The sequence below is a fragment of the Diospyros lotus genome, chromosome 6 (assembly GCF_014633365.1).
Source record: "Diospyros lotus cultivar Yz01 chromosome 6, ASM1463336v1, whole genome shotgun sequence".
NCBI lineage: Eukaryota > Viridiplantae > Streptophyta > Magnoliopsida > Ericales > Ebenaceae > Diospyros > Diospyros lotus.
Genome location: NC_068343.1, coordinates 41225826 through 41236479, shown reverse-complemented (window position 1 = coordinate 41236479; position 10654 = coordinate 41225826).

Genomic DNA, 10654 nt, shown 5'->3' with positions numbered 1-10654 from the left:
AAATCCTTGAAGTTTCGGCCCCCTTTTATACCCAAAAACCGGTCGAAATCTGGCCAATCACCGGCCATAGCTTGGTCACCAAGCATCCTCGCGCCGGCTACCACCTCCCCCAGTCATCCCTCGGCCGTCCCATCGCCTGAAACGACCTCCACGTGCGGCGGAAGGCGGCGGCCGAAATCCTTCTTGCGCGTTCACACTATGCATTTTTCCAATTTTTGCACTTTGACCCCTATTTTCTTCAAATGATAATTCTGCCCTTTTTACAACACCCCTGATAAATCCAAATATACCACTAAGTTTCACAAGTTTAGTACATCTCATTTGACCCTCAAGATTCCTGAAAGATTATCATTTTGACCTCCCTCGGGTAAAATTAGAAAATTGCACTTAGGCCCGATTGGTCAAATTGACCTTAAATCCATTTGATTCAACCCGAAATCGCTTAAGGGTTGTTCTACACATTAAATACTAGTCCCCAACATGCTTCGTTGACTTTTCGGATGTCTCCTACGTCGATTCGGTTTTCCTCAGCCCGGTCAATAGCTGTACCGAAAACTGTTCCTGATCCAATTTATTTAATCACTAAAAATCATAATTCGAATCACTTGTCGATATTATACCATTTTTCTTGGCTATCTAAGGTCTGGGGTACTCCCTCTAATTGATTCAGTCGCTTAAGACTGCGATAGTGTACCCTAAAGCCTCATTCTTTTGATAATTCCAGTTATACCCTTCATCAAATACCATTTATACCCTTAATAATTTCTCGGGTATTACATTCTCCCCCCCTTTAATAAATTTCGTCCTCGAAATTTGGTCCGTGATAATTGAATCACTACTATTGCTAATGACTCTCAATTGAAATGTCCTAAATATCATTTCTAATCCTTAGCAATCATTCATAACTTATGTCCTAACACGATCCATGCTTACCAAGCATCTTAGTTACTTTCCAGAATATCCCGTTGTAGCTCTATACCTGCGGCTACACGAATCCCAAAATAATTTATAAAATCCAATATCACTTCTAACTGGGTCCTCAAAACCTATTTTATTTGACTAATAATTCTCCCAACCACTCTTATGTTAATGCATATGTCATGATCATGCAAAGATTGAACTAACTTGGATGCCATTTTTGCACAGAATTTGATAACATTGAACTTACCCAGCTGCCATCATTGCACAGAAATTGATAACATTGAACTTACCCATCTGCCATCATTGCACAGAAATTGATAACATTGAACTTACCCAGCTGTCATGATTGCACAGAAATTGATAACATTGAACGAACTCAACGTATCTTTCTCAATTATCATTACCTTGGTTGCATATTAACTTTAAAAATAACTTCTTAGCCTCTTACAGCTGGTCATGCAAATTATCCATTTAGGTCTCTCAAACACAATTTCTTTTACTGGAACCTAACATCCTGACATGTTACTATTTCTCTTTCAAACACCATCCATCAATCAAATCCATTTATCTCAACACAGAATTCTCGTGTCGTTTCAATTTGTTGACAACATTCCATTTTTATATACGTCCATCACTTGTGGCTCCTCAACCTAGTACCGCCAAATGCTTTTCTTCAACTAAACGGTGCTTTCCATACTCTTCCACATGAGAAACAATTTTTCTATTGAGTTAAACAAGATTCCTCTTATCCTTGATTTTTGGAATAGATTTAATCTCGTTCCTTTTTAGGCGATCTACTTTTCATACTACTTCCTTAAATGAAAACCTTATTGAATAACCTTTGATTCTTACCGAGTCTTTAGCAATACCTAACATAACTTTAATAGCTTGGCCTACTGTCTTTTAACCCAAATAAAATTTCCTTAGTGGAATTGGAAACTCACGTCTTCTTTTATAATAACTTAATCATATGTCTTCTCAATTCACGGCATGTCTCTTGAGAAGAAAAATACTTTTAATTACCTATCAACTTATAACTTGCCATATCCCTACGTTGATTTTGTCTCTTTCAATCCACCAACTCATGTTCTCAAGGGTACCTAGGTATACTTACCATTGCTCCAATCTTTTTATATTACCAAAGGCAAGGTTTGAAACAACTAAATCGCAGCCATTTGCTAACAATTCCTAGGGTGTGTAATATTAAATACACTAAACTAAGAGCCAAATCGATAACAGTAATTAAATTCCTCTCAAAGCGATATTTAGAAAACTATGGTCCCACATTTTCCTAGGTAACTTTACGGTACTTATTTATACCAAGGATTACTTCATTCCCAGTTAGGAGCTACTTCGACCTAGGAGCATTATTACTGTTTCACCACAACTCCTGAACTTCCCGAGTGCTCTCATCTCTTCTTGGTAACCTTAACTTCACGAATTTCTATCATGGATGTAATTATCATGGAAGAATCCTTTACAAATTTCTGATAACAGCTTGCCCAACATTGTTTCGTCACTCGAGATTACTTTTCCTTCTTTCGATTCTCTTTTGATTATCGACTACCATATTCCATATAGCAATTAACCTACTTAGGTTATCTTCCAATCCTTCAACCTTTCCATAATGATTTAGGGATCCTGCCACGATGCTCTGGTCCCTTGGAACTTGGACTCTAAACCATACATAACATCCTCAGTGTCGCCCAAACTTTGGCACCTGACCGTCTTCACAGTTCACTGTGTTGCTCCGATTCGTAGGTATCTCAAACCGTGAGCCAACCACCAGTCCTCTGCCTTTGTCCCTAGGCTCAGATCCATTGTTACAGATCAACACTAATGGTGTTATCGTTATGCTAGAATTCCTCATTCCATCTCTGAGAGCTACAGTGGTTCTTATTGGTACTAATCCAACTCCCTGATCTTTTGGATTCCTAATGTTCTTCTCCAGAGTAACACTCAATCGTATCGAGCACCCTTATCCTAACCATTCCTAAGACTTCGGATTTCTTTCTCACAATTTAATCTCTTTTACTTTCCAAATTTGTTACGCATGTGACGGAACCTCGCGCTCCTGCTGCTGCTCTTGCAGACGTTCATAGTTTATCAAACACTCCAACATCAATTGTATTTCCAGTTTATCATTTTTTTCTTTTAAACTTATACTAGATCGTTCAACCATATTCTCGTCACTGCCATATGCTTAATCTATCACAAGATTGGTTTAGAAATTTCATTCTCCTTATACGTTTATTCCACGATAGACACTTATTATGCAGGTCATTATGTCAATCATTCCTATTTCTTTGAATCTATTAGGACCAACTTCAATTTTGCTAAGACCTAATCAAATCCCAAGATATCTTTACGAGCTTAATCAAGCTTTAGCAAGCCTATCTCATTGCTTGGTGCCTTAAAACTCAAACCAAGACTTTTGTGACTACCCCTCAGTCTTTAATAATTATCATTATGCTAACTATTTTCTTTTGAGTTTTGAATCTTCTTAAATCGGTTAGGGTCATTTCAAGCTTAAAATAACATCGTCTCCATAAGTTGAAATATCTTTTTATCTCCAAGTGTATACAATACGCGTAAATCTTCCTTATAGTTAAACTCATAATTCTCTTATCCCAAATTTTTTTTTAATCTCCAAGATTCATCACGAATCTCTAATCTATCGTTGATCCGTACAATCTCAAGGTCATCAAGTAAGGTTTCATTTTGCAAATTCTCTATAAACCAAAAGATTCTTTCAAATTTCCAAGGGAAAATTCTAATACCTAAAACATGCGAACTTCACGTCTCATATCCTAATAATTTTCGATCGTAACTCGATCCTAACTATGGTCGTTCCTTCTTTGTCTCGTAGTCACTATTCGAATTCCAGAACCCTTCTAATTTCCAAGATTTCACTCAAAAGAAAAATTCTTACTATTACCTAGATCATTTTATCCAGGCCAATTGCTACCGAGAAAAACTTCTAGAACATCTCAAACAAGAATTCGACCCTTAATTAATCCTGATTTGACTTCCTCGTCTGATCCTAGATTAATATCCTTGATACAACTCCTTCTTCTATCTAAACTTCCACAAGACTCAGATCCATACCTTGGCTTCTTTTTCCCTTGGATAACATAGGAAACTAAACACTTATGACTCGATCTTATGAGCCATTTACTTGAGGTAACCTTTCCTTATCAACTCTAGGTCTTTTATCTCAATATCCCCATCAACAATTTCGGATTCCTAAAACCCTCAAATTATGTTCTCTAAAGCATTTATCGAATCATCCTAGGTCTCTTACTTAGATCGTTCCTTAGGATCCTCAATCTATACCGAGTCATTCTTATCCTCAAACCTTGATGACTTTATATCTTCTGTTCACAAACCTGATTTACAATTAGGTTATGTCATATCCTACTAACCGTCCACAACTCGCTTATTTTTAATAACCATTAGATGTCCCAACATTCAGCCAATGTGATTTTGACTAACGATCTCCAATCTACGGTTTCCAGATCTTATGAATCCTCAGTTATGGTTTATCATCCTTACATTCGAATCGTATCCTTGGATGCTAACTTCCAATCCAAGTTCTATCATGTAACAAGGTCTAGTATTTTCCAATTAATAATCTCAAGACTTCAACCAATAAACCCCCAGATCTCCAAGTAGGGATTTTGTCTTTACGATCCATTAATTTCTTTTCCCCTAAGTTTCCATTTGGGGTTTCCACTAATCGGCTCTAACTAAATATGTTCCTATTAAGACTCCACTTTGGATATCTAATTCTATCTTAAAATTAACTGCAAGTCATTCTTACTCTCTCACATCCCTTGATGAGTTCTCTTAGCAACCCAGTCATTTCGCCTATCCTAACAAGGTACGACATCACCATTTAACACGTGCCCATTGAGAGATATTAAAACGATTTACTATAATTCTTCCAAAAAGATTTTATATTATGCTTCAAGTTGTACCGGAATTACCAAAGTATTTATTCCTCAAAGGTTTTGGATCATATATCTCTTTCATTTCGACGACCCTCTTTACTAGCTTCCTAATTTCCAAAAGATGTGAATAGAACTTGTTCGTCTCCCCTTGACGCTGAAAGTATATTCAAATTAAAAACCCCAAATTTCACCTTTCTAGAGTCTCCATACCATTTCGACTATGTTCCGAATGTCTCCTAGAATCCATAATCCCGTTCTAAGTTCTCATTCAATAGTTCAAATCATGCTAAATTCAACAACCTAGTCAAATCGTCCTAGGGTTTTAACCTAGGGCTCTGATACCAATTGTAACACCCCGTCTCGCCAGGCGTGTCACTATAAGGGTATTCCCGGGATTTCTTTTTTTTTTTCTCTTTAAGTTACACACGCGCGGTATTTCAAGAACAATCTTCACATGCAGAAACAAAACCCCGCGAACCCCAGTCTTGCCCGTTTAACTATCAAGATCAATAATCTTAAACTAAACGAGTCTTAATACAACGCAGCGGATACACTAATACCAAAACACCATTGTATTTCCATAGCAAAATACTTAATACAGATCAAATGATAAAATCGCTATTATACAACTGTTCATTTACAACCTGAAATACATACTAAAGCCTCCAAACGTTACAACGACTAACAAACTAAGCACCATTGGCCCTCAACCGGCCACATCCTTGCCTTCGCAGCAGTCCCTGGCTGGAACATTAAACGTTCCAGGGGCATAACCCAGATTAGATGATAAACATCTAAGTGAAGGTATGAAACAGTTATACAATGCATGAAAGACATACGAACATGACATACTGTACGACAACATGCAAGACACGTCTAACTCGAGATATCACCTTGACATACTTAATCCCTCGAATGTCCCACTGTGACACACGTTCACCTGGTCCAACGTTAATCCCTCGAGTGCACCGTCGTGACACCCGTTCACCTGGTTTAACATTATTCCCTCGAGTGCCCCAGTGTGACACCCGTTCACCTGGATTAACATTGTCCCAATCTCAAGTAGACCTCATCCCGCCCCATACGGACCCAACGATGCAATTTAAATGATATGAAAATTACACGCCATGCACCAACATTTTAAAATAAAACAGTTAATGCAATGTAGCAAATATCGACACAATGATCATAAGCAAAAGCCTTGTAAAACAATCTATGTCTAGGAGGGTATAACCGCTCACTAGAACTCACCACAGGCACCTAAAAACACTTCCAAGACAAGGAAAAGTTGGAATCAAACCACTCACCTCGAATGTATTCAGATCGCCTCGATCCTTGTGCACGGCCTTGATTTGCGTGCCAAACCCCAAATACTTGAACTTTGTGCTTAACCTCAAGCCAAGATACTTCCTAAACGTCATATTTAATTAAGGAAGCATTAAAATCTATTTTCCTCAATTTTTCCATAATTTTCTCTATTTTTCTCCCATTTTTCACCTCGATAATTCCAAAATAATTATCTCCTCAGATATTTTTCAAAATATTTCAACACAATAATTCCTAAAATAAATTAACAAAAATACTGGAAGAAAATACCAAAATTACCCCTTGTAACGCGCCCTCACGCGCCTAGCGCGTGGGTGTGGTTGGTGTGTGGCGCGTGGCTGCACGCGCCACCTTCTTCTCCAATTTTCCGGCCGACGACGACGAGTCCGATGGAAGATCTGAGGGCACCCTCTTCAAGCCCTCGTTATGTCGATCCTAGAGGCACCAATCTCAGGCCGGAAGGCCACCGGAAAGAGGTCCAAATCGGCAGTTGCAGGTCGCGGTGGCGGACCGCCTAGGGTTTTTCGGCCGAGCTTCATACGGCCATCAAACGCACTCATTTGCCTCCCAAATGCTCCAGAAACGAAGCCCACACACCAAGGAGCAAAAGCCCTCTATCCATTGCCTTCGATTCTCTCCCAAAATCGATCAATTTGACGCGCCAAATCCTTGAAGTTTCGGCCCCCTTTTATACCCAAAAACCGGTCGAAATCTGGCCAATCACCGGCCATAGCTTGGTCACCAAGCATCCTCGCGCCGGCTACCACCTCCCCCAGTCATCCCTCGGCCGTCCCATCGCCTGAAACGACCTCCACGTGCGGCGGAAGGCGGCGGCCGAAATCCTTCTTGCGCGTTCACACTATGCATTTTTCCAATTTTTGCACTTTGACCCCTATTTTCTTCAAATGATAATTCTGCCCTTTTTACAACACCCCTGATAAATCCAAATATACCACTAAGTTTCACAAGTTTAGTACATCTCATTTGACCCTCAAGATTCCTGAAAGATTATCATTTTGACCTCCCTCGGGTAAAATTAGAAAATTGCACTTAGGCCCGATTGGTCAAATTGACCTTAAATCCATTTGATTCAACCCGAAATCGCTTAAGGGTTGTTCTACACATTAAATACTAGTCCCCAACATGCTTCGTTGACTTTTCGGATGTCTCCTACGTCGATTCGGTTTTCCTCAGCCCGGTCAATAGCTGTACCGAAAACTGTTCCTGATCCAATTTATTTAATCACTAAAAATCATAATTCGAATCACTTGTCGATATTATACCATTTTTCTTGGCTATCTAAGGTCTGGGGTACTCCCTCTAATTGATTCAGTCGCTTAAGACTGCGATAGTGTACCCTAAAGCCTCATTCTTTTGATAATTCCAGTTATACCCTTCATCAAATACCATTTATACCCTTAATAATTTCTCGGGTATTACAGACTTCTTCCTTCTTCCTTCCTTTTCCTTCTTCATTTCTACAAATGGCCAAAAGGGAGACAAGTCTCCCACACTTGCCTTTTTATACTAGATTTCCCATATTTCAAGAATGCATCATAGCCATTAGATTTATTTGGTGAGAATAAATCCTCACCCTCCAAACTAACACAATCCATGGCATTAAGTCTTGCTTAAAATCCACCATTGGATCTTTTCTCACTTTACAAGACAACATCTTAGCCATCCAAAGGAAGCACAATCCATGTGCTTTGCTAGGTTTTAATCTTAGCCTTTGATTTAATTTGGAGATTAAATCTCCACCTTCCAATCATTTCTCTTTAAAAATCTTTCCACCCATTTGGCAATCCATGCCAACTTCCAAGATTTAATGGCAACCCTTGGATCACTTTCCCATTTCAAGAATTAATCTCATCCTTTGAAATATCCTTTCTTTCCCATTTAAATTTAATGGGACTAATTTCCACCATCACATGAGAGACCACTTGAAAGACATAAATCCCTCATTTTCCAGTTAAATAAATCCCACCATTTTCCAAGCATTAATGGGTGACCATTTTCCCATTTTCCATTCCATTTATTTAATTCACCATAATTTCAAACATTAATGGTGACTATTTTCCCATTTCATTTGGATTTTCTTTAATCCAACACCATAATGTCTCTCATTAAATGCTTGAAAGACCAATTATCCTTTCTTTTTGCATTTAATTAAATCTCCCATTTATACTTGAACCACAAAATGCCAAGTGTCACAACATGACACCAACCTTGGCTTCCAAGTTTAATCTCATCTCTCCAAGTGGCATCACCACATTAATTCATTAACTTAGGGAAAATTTAATTATTCTCCTCAAATAATTTAATATTCACCATTTTCCCTATTTCCAAAATTAATTTCCTTCATGGAATCTCTCTAAAATTCCCAAATACTATTTGTGAATTTATTAATCCCACATATCTCCTCATAAATATCAAATTGGGATTTTTATTCACTTATACACCTAATTCCACATAGGAATTATTTCCAATTTGTCGAAATACCCTTTTTATTGGATTTTCCTATCCAAATTACCAAAATACCCTTCTCATGGGCATTCTCAATCTCAAGGATCATCACTTTCTCAAGGGCATTTTTGGAAGTTTACTTACTTCCTTTCCTGTTCTCTTAACACCGGTTACACCGGGTGTTACACCAATGGCCAGGCAGAATTGGCAAATAGGGAGATTGATAGAGCACATATTCTCATATTATTTAGCCCTCAAATTTAGTCTTTTTGCACATTAGTTGTGTCCTTTTTATTCATCTTGGTTTTATTTTATAGGAATTGGGCTTCACACTATTTTACTTTATTTTTCCAGGTTTAGGGCTATGGGAGCATGAGATGGGGCATGAAACGTCTCGATGGCAATGAGATATCTTGGAAATTGGAGATAGAGAAGTAAGGGCAATTTTAGCAGATTTAACCTCCTGCACTTCCTTCAGTATTTTGGCCAAGATAAAGTTCCAGAATGAAGATGATGTCTTCAGAGATATTGTAGAGGACTTCTAGGGATTTTTGTAATGGTATGGTTTGTCAAAATCCGAGTTCGTTTGGGCCTTCAAACAACACTTCAAAGTCGGGGCTAGGAAGTTGGGTCAAATTAGGAAAGCTGCACAGATGCTGATTCCTTAAAAGGGCCATATCTTGGGCGTCCAATATCCAAATCAAGTGATTCAAAAGCCCAAATTCATCTAATCTTCCTGATCTACAATTATTATGAAGAGGCCGAAGCCCATAACGCACGTTAACCTATCCGAAATCGGCTGTGAAGTGGAAGTAACCTAGGGTTTCCTCCTTAAGCTCTACTTAAGCACCTTAAGTGGCCGATTTGGAGATGATATTTTGGAAGGACGTGAACAGTAGCCAACTTTCTGGCTCTCCACTTTTCTTGTCAAGATGGAAGGCTAAGGTTCTGTAATCAGTTGCAATACCATCCTTGTTCCCGGTTTGAGTCTTTGGTTTTAATGGAAATCTATTTTTTAGTTTTAACTTTGTTGTTCTCTTGTTTCTGTTCTCTCTTAAATCTATGTATGTGTTGATACCGGTTGGATGAATGCATGCATTGTCTTTGTTTGAGAATCCAAGGTTTTTGTGCTTGGTTGAGGCTTTAACTAGAAGCAAGAACAACCTGTTTGGATGGTATTTCAATCAGTCTCGAATCTGTGCAATAAGGGGAATCAAAACTGATAAATCGAACTAAGAGGTTTCTGAAATCTGTTTATTGGTTTTCTTTCCAATCTTCGGCGTTTCTTAAAGGATTTTTCTGATTTTCGATTTGAGGATTAAAACTAAACAAATTGTTTATTGAGAAGGCGATGAAACTGGGATAGAAGGTTGGTTTGCAATTGATTGCATCTTGATTTCTTGTGTTCTTGCTTATTTAGTTTTCTGTTTTTCATCAAAAACTTCCCCCCCCCCCCCCCGTTTAGCCTTGTTTTGATAGATCCGCTTGAGGTTCGTTGGGAGACAACTTTGGGGTTGCACCCTTGCTGCAAATCAAAATTCTTATTCATCTAATCTATTGGTGTTCCACAGCCTCGATCAGATTTTGGCGCCGTTGCAGGGGAACCAATCTCGTTTCTGTCAAAAGAAGACTGATTCAAAATATATATATATATATATTCTTTGATAATCTAATAGCAGAGATTGTGGTTGCTACTTAGTGTATAGGTTGGAAACTAGCTGGTTGCGAGCTACCGGTCCAAAGCGAGTTAACCATACTCGGCACTGCTAGATACAACGCCACGTACCAAGTTTATGCCATAAATCAAGAAGTGAACATGCTTTCAAGAATAGCTGCTGATAGAAAACTCTTATTCTCTGTTTTGTAGTGAGACCAGCAAGCTGCATCCAAGTGCAAGAGATAGCAAAATTCAGCAGCTAAGACAGAAAACTCAGCAAGTGCAAAATTCAGCAGTTTTGAAAGCCTTCATGACAGATAGCAAAATTTAA